Genomic DNA, 15,164 nt, shown 5'->3' with positions numbered 1-15,164 from the left:
GTGGGAACAACTAGGATCAAGCTTTTACGTTTTCTTCAGCACCTACTATGTGTAAACATGTCTCAGCAGAGCAATGCTTCTCTAAGTTCTTAAGGGTGAGTTGAAAACCAATTCAAAATTACAAATCTTTCCTTTGGATCATACATGTAAATGATGCATAAATTTATATTTTCATTTTTACTTATAACTAATGACCACTGTCTAGCATTCTATAAAACAAATTATTAAGGCTTATTGAAATTTGATATTTATAAATTGACAAATTAAGAAACCTGACTAGGCATAACAGATATTCTACTAAAATGTCTTGATTTTAAAAAGTTTTTATTGAGCATATACCCTATAGATAATTGGAATTACTGAAAATTTTGAGAAAGAATGCATCTTTATCAGTACAGAGTGAGTGTTGCTTTGGGAGGGTCATGGCTTTCCATTGCTGTTCTAGTAGTAATCAACTTATATCTGTAGCTCTTACTTCTGTTAAAAGCTTATTTGTGTGTGTGTGTGTAATACTGCACAATTAGTTTTTTGGTTTCTGTTTAGTTTCTCTCCAATTCGTGTGATCATCCAGTTCTTTCTCTACTGAAAAGTAGGGATACGTGATGTTGGTGTCCGGCACAGATTTTTGTCCTGCTTAAGAAGGCCTCACTCCAGTAAGTTAGTTGTCCACTGGTACAGAGAGACAACGACGTTACAGAATAATCAGAGGATGGAGAGCCGGAGTCTTGGCACTGTCAGTTTACTTTCATGGTAATCATCTGTGCTGATGCTTTTCCATCTAGTTATTATTTTTAAAATCAACATTGTTAACAAAATCGTTTTCCCGATCAGGCAGTGTTCAGCATCCACACTCAGCTCTGGGGGAAGCAGGGAATGGACTGGCCTTCAGTGTCTTGTCTCACACCAGCAGAGAGAGCTGAGTGAGTGGCCCAGGGTAATAAATGCTCTGTCACGCCTTGCTGCTTAAATATTTTATAACTTTTAAGCTCTATTAAAGGAAGTGATGTCAAGAGTATTTAGTGGAGATAGCTTCTAGCAATGGCTTTTTATTAAGAAAGATGACACCAGTCATCCAGCTAATGATGGAATGAGAAAAGATATTACCCCGATGAAGACGGGCTTATTATCTCCATCCCTGGACTGGTTGACTGTTGTTAGAAATGGTTGGGCAAAAGAGGGCAGGAGAATGGACTGGCACGACTCAACCGAAATGCTTGTGTCTGGGTTTCTTTAGTGGAGAGACATGGTTGTAGGAAATGATCTGTGACTAACACAGTTTTTATTTTAGTAAGTGCTAATCTTTACTGTGTCTAAAGAGGATTCACTACTCAGAGAACAAAGTGCATTCTCTACCCTCTGTCTTCAACTATTTTGTGTGTTGGCTAAGGGTGAGAATATCTTCACAATTTTTCAGTGTCCTTTCCATGATTGCATTCCATGCCTTGAATCTGTCACATGCAGGACTGACTTATGGGCCCGCAAGACTTTTAGGGCCCTTGAAAATGTTTTGATTTCTTTGAAATCAGAAGAAAAAAATGAACTTTTGGGTCAAAGAAAGTGTTTTAATATATAATATTAATATATTCATATTTATACCAACACAGTTGTTAAATATAATTTTTAAATAATCTTTTATGAAGGAGTAGGCCCACAAAGACAGAAGTGCTTGGGACCCCCATGAAAGTCACAATGCATTCCTAAGTGGGCACGCCATAAACGCTTATTGATTAATTGAAAAATAATGTTTGGATGCTTCAGTGTATCTCTTTGAGAACTCAATTATGTTCATGCTACTCTGCAAGGTTGATGTAGCAGGCAAGAGCACTGGACGGTGATCCAGGAAACCTGAGCTTGGACTCACCTCTGTCATGTCTATTTTTTTAACATTGGGAAAGTCACTTAGGATCCTGGACTCTTTTTCCTCATGCCTAAAAAAGGGTTTAGACTCAAATTCTAGGCTCTCTCTAGTTTAGAAATACTATTATGCTAACCTAGAACAGGTAGCTGAGGTTCCTTCATGAAAAATTCTAGGCAGATAGTAAGAGTAACATTTATTGGTTATTTCCTGAGCTCATAGTAGGTGCTCAATAAACAGTTATTGAATAAAGGACTTTGATGCTGCTGGGTTCCTGTGAAAACGTCTGCTCTCTCAGTCTCTGACCGTAGGGTAGGTAGATGCTTAATTGTCTAGGAAGAGATGTGGAAGGCAATGATCAGGCCATGAATCCCCTGATGCTCCTTTCCAAACCTGTGATTCCTTCTTGTTGAGGAAACTTGAGCTCTTGTTTCCTGGCCGGGCTTAAAGATGTCTGTAAAATGACAGCGTGTGTCTTTGGATTCAAAATTGAATTGGCAACAGGATGGACTGTCCAAGAGCACCCTGGGTTCAGGTTGGCCTCCCCCAGATGACAATATCCAAGGTAGAGGCGCTCACCTGCTCATCTCACTCTCCCTTTGCCCGCATATGCTTACAAGCCTGAGCCCCAGTGAACCTTCTGCTACTGGGAGTTGTGGCCTGGGTAGGGCTGAAGGTCAGCTGATCCACTGAAGGGAAGATGGCCACAGTGAGTGACAGAAGCTCCCCTATTCCCAACAGCTCTCTAGCCACCTTTGCCACCCACTGAGGCTATAAAAGATGATTGCCAATAGAACCTCAGGTACCCTTCCTTCCACATTCCTGAAAATGAATCTCAAAGAACCTAAGAACGAGCAGGAGTTGTTAAATTATTGTCTTTATTAACTAGCAATGATGAGTGCATGGTGAGTGAAATGGACATAGAGCCTGCTATCTAAGGCCATAAAAATCCCAAAGGAAAACACCAACTAGGAAAGAAAGCTAATGAGCAGTATTTCATTAAAATATTGTTCTAATGTTGCCTTAGAAGAAAGTAACAGCATGGAAACTCTGGACCTTCTTCAGAAAACATATTGCAGAATCATGACGCATGTGGGCTCAGCCCCAAGGCATGCTGGGACCTCAGAGGGGAGCAGACAGAGTAAGGAGTGAACCTGAAACAGGGTGACCTGGGGGTAAAGACAGATTCTAGGGCTTTTCTCTTCAGGTAGGGTTGCCTGATTGTTTCAGCAATTTTAAAGTTATACTCTCTCAATCTGTGAAAGCTGCCATTTGTTTGAGAAGAACTCTGGGCCATGTATTAGTCTGCGTAATCCATACAAGTAGAGAAGAGATTGTATTCTCTCCATTTTACACAGTAAGGGCAGAGTTGAGGATCAAACTTCAGTGCACAGAACTCCACTCTGGGGACTTCCCTGGTGGCACAGTGATTAAGAATCCGCCTGCCAGTGCAGGGGACATGGGTTTGAGCCCTGGTCCAGGAAGATCCCACATGCCGTGGAGTAACTAAGCCCGTGTGCAGCAACTACTGAGCCTGTGCTCTAGAGCCCGCGAGCCACAACTACTGAGCCCGCATACCACAACTACTGAAGCCTGCACACCTAGAGCCTGTGCTCTGCAACAAGAGAAGCCACAGCAATGGGAAGCCCGTGCACCGCAATGAAGAGTAGCCCCTGCTCGCCGGAACTACAGAAAGCCGCGCGCAGCAACAAAGACCCAACGCAGCCAAAAAAAAAAAAAAAGAACTCCACTCTGCTCACAGTGTAACTCCACTCTCTGGAAGAGTGCCTATGATCTTGCCTTCTGGTTTAGTATTAGGTCTATTTTGACAAGAGCAGATATAGACGAAGGTTGGTCTACTGGGGAGGGAGCTGCCTAGTTCCAAATTTTACATCTTGATTGATTACCCAGAGAAGATTCAGAAAATGCTAGAAGTAACTTTCTTTTCAATCTCAAGGTGGTTTTACATGGAAAATGAATTATCCTGCCTTTTCAGAGCACACAGAGGAAAAACTCATAAATGATGTGTCTGCTTTTCTTTCATGGTCATAATTCTCGTTTTAATTTTGAGCTTTTTTTTAACACCTCTTAATATGGTATAATATAAACAAATGCTTTTGTGCTGTCATCTGTTACCAGCTATGCTTTTAATTGTGTGACTGGTCCTGAAAAATATAAAGCCAAATTGGATACTAATGACAGGAAGCTGAACCCTTTTATCCGCAAATGCAAACATTTTCAAAAATTACTCTTCATCTCTGAACCTTTGCATCTTTAAACTTCTGATTTTAAACATTTTGCTGTTTCTTTTAAGTCCTGATTAGGCACAATGGCATTCTGAGTTCTGTGGTTGTATTCAGTGAATATTTTTACTGTTTTCTACTTCACTATCTCCTATTCTCAGAAAGTTCTTTAAATAATGGGCAGTTCAGCTTTTTACCAATGATTTCTGTCTGACTCTGATCAAAGCGAAGCTCTTGTTTACTGTTTGTATTATAACATACAGATTTGCAGAGAGGGCAAAGTAAGAGGAAGCAAGGCATACAATGTAATGGGAAATGAAAACAGACCAGGGAGTAAAACACTACAGCCTTAATAACAACAACAGGCATACTGGAAATTTATATTATAAATGAGAAAACCAAATGGATATGATATCTGAAGAACTTGAAATATATAAATATTGTCTTATTGTTGTTTCTGGTTCTCCATTCCTCCTTGATCTTTAGTGAATGCCAACACTGGGAATGGGAAGGAGCCTGAATTTATTGATCAAGTGCCAGGTACTGTACTGGGCATGTTACTTCCTATATTTTGTCTATTTTCATGATTACTTCAAGAGCCAGGTATTTTTATTATCATTTGCCAGATACAAAAACATATTCAGAGATATTAAGTGACTTATTATAATCACACAATTAGGAATTGAAAAAACTATTTTCTCAAGTAAGTTTAATACAGAAATCTATGCTCTTTCGCCTATCTCTCTTTGCTTCTTTCAGGAGAGAAATGGGCCAAGATGAGGCCAAGGATGAAAATATGCATATTCATAGTAATGAATGTATTGGCTCCCTGAATTATTACATTAATACTGTTACTATTGTAATTTTATTATATTATACATTATACAGAGTATGATATATAAATTACATAAATTATAATAATTTTGTTGCTTATTAATAGGTAAATATTTATTATCAGGTGCTTATTTGAGCATCAGGGGTCAATCAGGCATGGGTCCTATTGTTAATGAAATGTCTCTAGCTCTAAGAGCAATATGATATTGGTATACATAACTACAATATAAGGTAAAAACATATGCACGGAAAGCCTCTACCTGGGAAAATCAGAGAAGGCTTCTGGGAGAACGTGACTTTTGGAGATGGGCTTTACAATATGGCTTGGATCTGAACTTATGGAAATGAGGGAGAGGGCATTCCAGGCAAAGGGAATGGTTTAACAAAGAGAAAAGAAAACCACACTTCAGTGGGTGTCTAAGCCTATTCAGGCTGCTGTAGCAAAATATCACAGACTGGGTAGTTTAAACAACAGACATTTTTCACAGTTCTGGAGGCTGGGAAGTCCAGGATCTAGGTGCTAGCAGATTCTGATCTTGGTGAGACTCCTGGCTTGTAGACAGTCACCTTCTCACTGTGTGCTCACAGAGCATTTCCTCAGTGCAAGCGAGCAGAGACAGAAAACTCTGGTATCTCTTCTTCTTCATATAAGGACACTGATCCCATCACACGAGCAACACCCTCATGACCTAATCTAAACCTAATCACCTCCCAAAGGCCCTGCCTCCAAATACCATCATATTGGGAATTAGGGTTTTAACATATGAATTTGGGGAGGACACAAACACACAGTCCATAGCAGTGGGTATCCACTGGGTACCAGGAACTCTGCATATGTCATTTCATCTAACTCTTAAAGAACTCTCTTGGGTGGTATTGTCTGTTCCATAAGCACATAAAACACAACATTTTCAAGCTGAATTCAACACTTCTTCTCCCTCCGCCCATCCAGCTCCCTCATTTCCTGCATGTAAATGACATCGCTGTCCATTCTGTTCCCTATGCCTGGCTCCTGCTCATAACCCTTGACTCCTCCCCCTCTGCCCCTCAGCCTCATCAAGACCTGTTCATTCCACCCTCTGAACATCTCTGGAATCCACCCCCTTTTCTGGACCCTAGCTGCCACTGCCGTGGTCCAGGCTATCACCATCTCTCAGGCACCATCGCACCCGCCTTCCACCAGTTGATCTCGCTGCTTCCAGTCTTCCCTCTACCCACCCCTCGAATCCTCATTCAGTCCATTCTCCACATTGCATCCAGACGGATCACTGTGAAATGCATATTTGGTCACATTCTTCCCCTGATGATAACCCTGTGAATGTTCTTCATTTTCCTTAGACGACAGGATTCCTGAACAAAGCTTAAAGAGCCTTCACGAGCTAGCCTCTGCTTCCTTCCTCAGCTTCATCTTGGAACGCTCTTCCATCCTACGCATCCATCCTCCAGTCACTCCAAATGTCTTTCAGTTCCCTCTTCTGCGCCTCCTTTTTGACTGCCCGCCCCCCACTTAACTGCACCGAGGTTGAGTTCCCACCTCCCATTCCTGCCACAGGGTGGGCTCTGGAATAGAAAGGACCATGTCTATTTGCTCACCAATAAATGTATTTTAAGTGGATACAATGATTTTTAAAAACTGAGGCTCATGGGAATTCCCTGGCAGTCTAGTGGTTAGGACTTGGTGCGTCCACTGCTGGGGCCCGGGTTCAATCCCTGGTTGGGGAACTACGATCCCACAAGCAGCGCAGCGTGGCCAAACAAACAACAAGAACAGAAAAAACTGAGGCTCAGTTACTTTCTCAAATTCAAATAGCTGGCTAGTGGTAGAGTTGGGGATCTGAAAAAAATTTGTATCTAAATCTAATGCTTTTCTTATAGCAACAAGGTATCTCTCATAGATGGGTGAGTGTGAGGCACTCAGTAATTCATTTCGGCTGGATCATAGCATGCACACAAGAGACAAAATGGGAAAAGAAGGCTTTAATCATAGTGCATAGGCTTTCATCATGGCCTTGTGCCCTAGGTTAAGGAATTAGGATTTTATTCTACAGACAATGGGGAATCATAGATGGGCACAGAATTGGCAAGAGCAGAGTATTTAGGTTTTCTTATGCCTTACAAAAGTGAAAGTGAGGGCAGAGGAACACAAGAAGAATTGGGGGCCTTTTGCCACGATCTTCATGCATAAAATAATAGTATCTACTTCCTATGAGTTTTGTGAAAATGAAAATAAATAATGCATGTAGAAATGCTGTGTAGCCATAAACCTCTTTATAAATGTCATTATGGTCTTTTTTTTCTCTTAATGTTTGTTCAAGGGCTGTTCAGCTTTGTAGCTACTTCTAGAAGACTCCGAGTGAACCCTCTGGGGAGCCATTCTCTAAAGGTGGTGTTGAGACCATAAATGAAGTTTTCAAGCTACTGGGAAGTTACAGACCTGCACCCAGAGGCAAGAGAGGCCACTGACCAGAGCAGCTGGAAAGTTCCCAGGTGATAAACTGGGGTAGGGGACAGGAAAGGTAGAAGGTACTGCTGCTGATGGGAGATCCCCACTAGGAACAGCTGCCAACACACTGCCAGCAACTCCTTTGAGGAAGAGCAGCTGGAAACCAGCATGGGAGCAGCATGGAACATCGTGAAGAGGGGACCTCATTGCTTGAAGGCCTCTGGCCTATGCTGTTTCCCCAGTCTGATTTACCATGAAGAGAGAGACGGGGAATGTACTAAGCTCATTACTAAGCGGGCAACTGGAAATAAGTGTTTTGATGTGAATGATAATATAATAATGATAATATAACTATTATAATAATAATTATTATCACATTGATTGAAGAGAGTAAAAGACCAAATTCAAGGCCCAGAAAGTTTGTTACAAAACTGCCTGTAAGGACAGCTTCTCTGGCTCAGGGAGTTGAGAGTTTGGCTGGTGGTTGTGAGAGTGAACTTGGGACTTGGCCTTCTGAGGAAGCCCACAGAAAGGATTGTTTTTATGCACTCCTCTTTGGATCCACTGTTTGGAAAAAGGAATAGTAGAATGGCCCGGGTAGAAGTTGTTCTAGAGGCCCTGGTCTACTGGATCAAGCCCTGGACTTGAGAGAAAGACTTGCAGGATTTCTGTAACCTTGACTTGTTTCCTATTGGCATTAACTGCATGCCAGTTTAGAGAAGCCAACTTTCAGGAACAGATCAGTCTGCTCCTACTGCATTCCCTAGCACAGGAACACATTCTGCAAATACCTGGCGAATTAGCCGGAATCCCCTACACTGCTTCCCCGATGACTCAACTCTGGACTGTAGGTCTCCCTGGCACAATATTAAGCAGGTGAGGTAGGAAGGCACTGGAGTACAAGTCAAATATTCTGAGTTCTATTCCCAGCTCTTTTAAGAATAAACTGACACGAATGATGTCTACAACCAACTGATTTTCCGGAAGGTACCCGGGGATTTTTTTTTAGCATCTTGGAAATGAATATGACTCATCGTCTAGTCTAACAGGTCCTCAGTAAAAGCTCAATATATAATTGTGACCAAAACTTTTAAACATAATTTTTCAAAGAATTAAGTTTAAACACATTGTCTAGGAGGAAATGTTGTACAGATGTCACAGGCAAGATTTCCCTGTGCTACTTACTGAAAGAAGATATAAATGGAGCTGATTCAAAATTACCCCCATTAGAGGTAATCCCAAACCAACATGGGCTTACATGATTACTTCTTTCAGTCAAATTGAACTTCTTTGCAAATACGACTGAGAAAACTGCCCTTTAATTTGGATCTAGTTTAAATTATTTAATGAATTCCCTTTCTCAGTTAGTTGGACATCAGGTTTAAGAATAAATAAAAGTGCCTCATGTGCCCCATAATAGCTAAACAGTGTCTGTGGCAAAAGCAGCAAAACCAGCCGACATTCATGAAGAGATGGACCAGTGGTCTGGTCTCAACCTCAGGTCTGGGAAAACCATTAAGCAAACAACTTGAGTTTCATTTTTAATTTGATACACTGTGTTTAATGCAAAATGTATGGGCATTTTGAGAGGCGATTTGCTCAATTACGGGGAATGGCTGTAATCCCGGTGGGTTTATTTTGCAGGCTTGGGAGGCTGCTGTTATTCCCTGGTGGGTGTCTAAGGGAGTAGGCAGGAGAATGCAGAGAATGCACGCAAATGAAGCCTTATGAAGCAGCTCTTTGATTAGGTTAGAACAGGCTTCTTTATCCCTGAGGGAGGCTGTGAGTTGGGCTGTGGGTGAAGTGCCAAATCAGTCCTTGCCTGCTTTGTGACTCTGGGGTCACAGCAGGCATCCAGGAGACAGGAGTTAAAAAAAAAACCCTGGCTGGAGGTGGTAAAGTTATGGAAATGCTCCCCTGAGGAAGGGGGAAGGGCACAGGTGTTCTGAGGGAAACCCACCTCTTGACGCTCACCTGGCCACTTCTCACATTCTCCTCCTTCATTCAGCAAACAGTTCTTGCGTGCCTACTATGTGCCGAGCATGTGGCTAAGATAAGGTCTCTGACTTGGAAAAACTCAGTTTTGGTAGGTATGATTCCCATCCAGATAATTAGGGCACAAAATTAAAATTGTGATGCTTAAGATATGGTGAGAATTCAGTGAGAACGTGAAGGACAGTGTGACGAAATAATCGGGAACATCAACTTAACTCATTGCAGCAAACACATACTGCATGCTTGTGCTGTGCCACGCTCTGTGCTAGGTCCCAGTGAGGGGCAAGACAGGAGTGGTCTTGCCTGCATGCAGTTTCCAGTCTAGTGGGCCAGGAAGCGTTTTGAGAGATGAGTTGGTTCTCATTGGGTGAAGAAGAAAGAAGAAGAGGAAAGGAAAGGAAATGAGCACAGACACAGAAACCTGGAAAAGCATGCAGTACTGAGATAATCAGAAGAATGTGTGTGTGTCAGGGGGTGAGGGAAGAACAGATAGATATTAGTGAGAAAGTTTCCAGAAATGAGGCAGGAAAAGTCAGGATGTTTGAAGCCATCTTTGAAGGCTTTTGCATGACATGCCATTGAGTTTTTAGCCGGTAGGAACTGGAAGTCAAAGAAAGATTTAAACAGGAAAACTTGAGCGTGTCCACATTCTAGAACAAGTCCTCTAGCAGTCAGAGAGAAAGAAGGAAGAATCTAACATAAGGCTGCTGTAGCCAGTGGAGGAGAAAGACCAGGGAGGTGGGTATTGTCTGCCCCAGAGAGGTCAAGAAGGACAATAATTGAATACAGGCCACTGGATGTAGCTATTAGGAGGTCAGTGAGGACCTTCCAGAACGGTGCTCTGGGTGCAACTGGATGGCCCTGGTTTAAAGAGTAACTTACAGGAGAGCAAAGCAGAGGCTCTAATTGTCCGGAGCACAGTCACTTTTTAGTGGTTGTTCAGTCCAGTGAGCATGGTTTGCTTTGTAAGGAAGACATCCCAAGGATAAAGGAATCCCAAGGGGCTCCAGCGACTGTAATGGTCCCTGAGAGTTGTATTTGATGTGCAGTTGTGTTGGCGTGAGGTTTGTCCTTTAACTGTGAGGACCCAGGCTGACTCCAAGGCAGCCTTTATTCAGCTCAGCTTGGGTTGCCAGCTCTCTTGAATTTGCAGGGAGTATCCCGACTTCAGAGTTTTCAGGATGCCATTTGCAAATCATTCCTGTGTCCTCAGTTACATTTCGCATCGTCTGAGGATGAAGTGGGGAACACCTTCCCTGAGTTCTAACGGGTCAGGGAGGAGTTCTGAAGTGTTGCACCAAATCCCTGAAAATCCACTGGAAAGTCTGTAAAGGTGGAGTTACACTCCAGGGACCCTATCCTGTAATTGCCAGTTCTGTTTCCCCACCCAGTGACAGAGCCAGCCTGTTTTTCTGACACTGTGACCCAGCTAGCTCTTTGCCATAATCAATGTTTCCATTCTTTTCCAAAATAAACATGTTGACGGTCATTTGCAAACAGAGGAATGAAAGTTTTCCATCCCTAGGTGCCGTGCATGTATTTTTGAAAACGAATTTAGCAAAGGCTTTTAATCTAATCTCTGGCTACTTTGTAATGTGTCTGGGGCACTAGACCTTAGAAGGCAATTTTTTTTTTCTTTTAGATTCAGTTAAATTCTACCACCCACCCCCTCCCCCTTCTAGCTTTGTTCAGAATTATCAAGCAGAATAGTTTGAAGAGAATAGGACCTTATTGTATCACATTTCAGGAATGAGCCGTGAGGAAACAGGAGCCAAGCCTGGAAATGAGAACGTCCTTGTAAATGACCAACAGAAAATAGGAGTTAAAATACACAACTGTTGTCGTGCCAGAAAATTGTCTGCCCTCTCTGAACTAACTGGGAGTGCTGGTTTGCATTTATACCAGGTTTTAAAAGTAATAAATGCCATTCTCCCTGTTCAAATGAAATATAATTTCATAACTGCTTTGACGATAACCCTGCCTTTTTTTTATCCATAGAAATGAAGAGCTTAATACCCCTGAAAATCCCAGATATCGTACCTGTTTAATATAAACAGAGTTTGTTTACTCTGCATGATTAGTAATTTTATTTCAGAAAGAAATGACTGATTAAGAGTTAGGCAGATGTCATGATCAAAGCTTACTTCTTGTTCACCGGGGGTGTCAGAAACAGCCAAGCTGTTGATGTATCCACTGGGCTAAATTAGTACCATTATCACTTCAGTAAGCCTAGATATTATTGTGTTCTCTGCTAAAGAAACCAATTATAGTATCTGCTGGATGGTATATTAAATGACACCATTTAATTAAAGCCTAATCTCTCTCTGAATGAACAATATTTTAAATTATTCTACATTATTTCATCCAATTACTGCAAACCTCTGTCCATTTTTAAACACAGAAAAAAGTCATTTGGCACCCTGACTGCCAGGAAGAATAATTGCTGTTCTGTGCTGTGTCTGGTGCTTGTGCCCAGTAACAGTCAATCCAGGACACACATCAGTTCAGGAGCTCTTTTAGTTTTAAAATATTTCAAATTTGTTTCTCAAGCCTCTAGGCAGCAGAGAGCCCTATTCTACGATTGCCAGTGGTTCCCTCCGAGGACTGGGGGGGATAATGGAGCCCTCGAAAAAGAATATGTTCAGAGGAATAAAGCCATTAAAGAAATACAATTCCCATGCTGGGAGCAGAACTATGTAACTGACAGGATAGCAGTTCTTTTTGAATGACTATCTCATAAGGGAATGCAAGAATTAAAATGGACTCGACAGTGAACTCAAGAGATAACCTCTAATAGAAAGAATCATCCACTTGTTACAAGGAGAGATGAGTTAAAAAGAGGTAACTGTTTTAGAAAAGATGGGGATGAACCAAATGTGAATGGACTTTCCTTAGAGTCATTAACTATGGGGAAATGTTGGCACACGTTTGGGTAGCAGAGAGCAAGAGCCACTAGCCAAATGTGAACAATATGCTGCTTCTGTAGCTGTATAATGTCAAGGAATATGGTGCGTGGATATTGTGTGTTTATCAGCCTATTGGGCCATCAGTAAGATCCTAGGGGAGGAGAATAGAAGTAATACACCCCACATACTGTAGGAATGTACTCCCAAACCTAGACTGTGGATGGGAAAGCTGGAACTCAACCCTAGGACCTAGCACCAAGCCTTGCTCACAGTAAATCCTCTGCAAATTTAATTCCCCGAGGTCATAATCCTAATGTGTGAAATTAAAGCCAAGCCGATCCATGTCTTTTAGCCACTCCTTGGCAAGTGTGGCCTAAGTCCAGATTTTGACCTGAGGAATGGTGGTGGTCAATGGCAGTGATAAAGATGGCCAGAGTTCAGTTCAGGTTTTCTCCACGTGTGAATCACCTTGGTCTATTTTGTTTCCCTTGCTATTACTTTTTTTTTTTTTTTTTTTTTTTTTTTTTTTTTTTTTTTTTTTTTTTTTGTCGGTTGATCATTGATTTTTTTCTTTGACAATTAATTTTAAGTGTTAATGACATAAGGGATGTTTTCTAGCAACTTCCTGAGTTGTTTTTGTTTGATATTCATAAAATGAAATTTGTAGATAGTGACTAGTACTTTACCAATTCAGTTTACCTAGGAAGCCCATCAACCATGCCAAAATTCCTAAGTCCCTTAGCAAATGGGCATAGTTAGAAAGTTGGAATTTCTGTAGTTTGAATGGAGGATATTTGTGATTTCTTGTCTTGATTATGTGTATGAATCACTGTGCTTTTGTTTTCTTTTGTTTTAGATAGCTCATACCCTTATTAGTACAGAGTTGTTTACATAACAATGTATTGATATTATCCTATACCAGTGACACTTGAAGATATAGTCTCTTATGAATGGATGCAAGTAAAATAACACACAACTTGCTATCAATGTAATTATAGTAAAATATTTTGGTAATATTTAGGAACATTAGAAATTTTCTTTAATATCTTATCTTTACTTAAGTAAATATTTAATTTAAATCATTTAATATTTAATTCAAATATTATGCATTTAAATATTTTAAGGAACTCACTAACTGGGAATTTGTATAATTTCTTAGCAGTACCTCTGCTGAAACTTTTTCATTCTGTTTGCTCTTTACTTTTGCTAAACCCTTTTGCTCTAGAAAGTGGAAATTGTTCCCCACGGAGTTCTTTGTACTCCAAAAATGTCAAAAAAAACTTTGACAGCTCTCCTCCAATGAAGATAAGATTAGAATAACATAGCCAACAAAAAGAAAAAAAAATTAAAACAACCATATAAGCATATAATTGTTCATTGGAAGCTTGTGAGACAATGTTTCCTAGGCAATTATATCATTGCTTGGGATGCATCAGATATTGCTGTGCAGCATGATCAAACCGCAGATGACAATCCTGCAGTCTGAACTCCTCTGTGAAACGTGTAATATCAATGAAAGAGTGCAACCAGCAGTTACTCAGTGTCGTTTACTGAAATAGTTCGAAAGAGCTAAAAATGGCTGACAAGACTGGAAATCCAGCAAAAAAGAGATCTCCGTGAACTTGCTAGTTGTATCTTTTTGTTGTTTGTATGTTTTAATCTGTTGAGTCCATTGCTGCTGATGGAGTTTTAATGGACATACCAGCAAAGGACAAACCAAATCAATGAAATAGTCTCCGGCTTATCCAGAGGAGACATAATTATCTGTGATTATTTGTAGCTATTACTTTTTTTTAAGACTGTTTATTTAGAGCAATTATAAGTTCACAGTAAAATAGAGAGGAAGGTACAGAGATTTCCCATATACTCCCTGTCCCCAAACACTCATAGCCTCCCCTATTATCAGCGTCCCTCAGCGTCATAGTACATTTGTTACAACTGATGAACCTATATTAACACATCATTATCACTCAAAGTCCGTAGTTTACTTCAAGGTTCACTCTTGGTGTTGTACATTATGTGTGTTTGGGCAAATGTATAATGACATGTATCCATCATTGTAGTATCATAAATGGTGTTTTCACTGCCCTAAAAACCCTCTGTGTTCTGCCTATTGCCTATTCATCTCTCTCCACCCCCAACCCCTGGTAACCACTGATCTTTTTACTTGTCTCCACAGTTTAGCTTTTTCCAGAACGTCATATGTGTAGTTGGAATCATACAGTATGTAGCCTTTTCAGACTGTCCTATTTCGCTTAGTAATGTGTATTTAAGATTCCTTCATGTCTTTTCCTTTTCATGGCTTGATAGCTCATTTCATTTTGCTGAATAATATTCCATTGTCTGGATGTACCACAGTTTACCCATTCTGGTGTTACATTTTTTGAAGACGACTCAATTTTATGTCATTGTCAACTATCTACATCTAGGGAACATAGAGATGTCCGAGGGCTTTGGGTTTATTATTGTGGCTATAAATTGGTCCAATATAACATAGAGGTTAAAGGTGTGAGTTTTAGAGTCCCTCATTCATGCACTCATTAACACTGATTCCTAACAATAGTCAAGGTAGAAAAGACATCTGGCCTGGGAAAATTCAAATTCAAATCTGAGTTTGAGTTCCAGCCCACCTTTGCTAACCGTAGAGCGTTAAGCATGTTACTTAACTTTCTTCACCTGTAATGTGAGTTAATGATACACCCCTCATGGGATTTCCGTGAAAATTAAGAGAGTAATTTCAGTACCTACCATATAATAGTTACTCAGTAAATAGTAAATATATCATGATGTTGCTGTACATAAGTAGGGGCCACTTCTAAGGATTATAGTTTGGCTCAGAGGCTGGAGATACCTAAATATAGCAATAACGACTTATCAAAAGCAATACT

General features: G+C 40.7%; 2 long non-coding RNA genes across 2 annotated transcripts in view; one reads left to right on the top strand and one right to left on the bottom strand.

Annotated features, from left to right (window-relative positions):
- Positions 1–7,804, top strand: part of LOC309655384 — a 250,606-nt gene extending 242,802 nt beyond the window's left edge. The window contains exons 7-8 of the long non-coding RNA XR_014260793.1: positions 4,585–4,638; positions 7,248–7,804. This is a non-coding gene — a long non-coding RNA (uncharacterized lncRNA). The remainder of the gene's footprint in view (positions 1–4,584; positions 4,639–7,247) is intronic.
- Positions 1–14,044, bottom strand: part of LOC309655418 — a 155,811-nt gene extending 141,767 nt beyond the window's left edge. Inside the window, exon 1 of the long non-coding RNA XR_014260834.1 lies at positions 12,775–14,044. This is a non-coding gene — a long non-coding RNA (uncharacterized lncRNA). The remainder of the gene's footprint in view (positions 1–12,774) is intronic.
- Positions 14,045–15,164: the final 1,120 nt, after the last annotated feature.

This window comes from Balaenoptera physalus, assembly GCF_965194825.1.
Source record: "Balaenoptera physalus genome assembly, chromosome: 2".
NCBI classification, from domain to species: Eukaryota; Metazoa; Chordata; class Mammalia; order Artiodactyla; family Balaenopteridae; genus Balaenoptera; species Balaenoptera physalus.
This window is presented reverse-complemented; position numbering and strand designations above follow the sequence as displayed.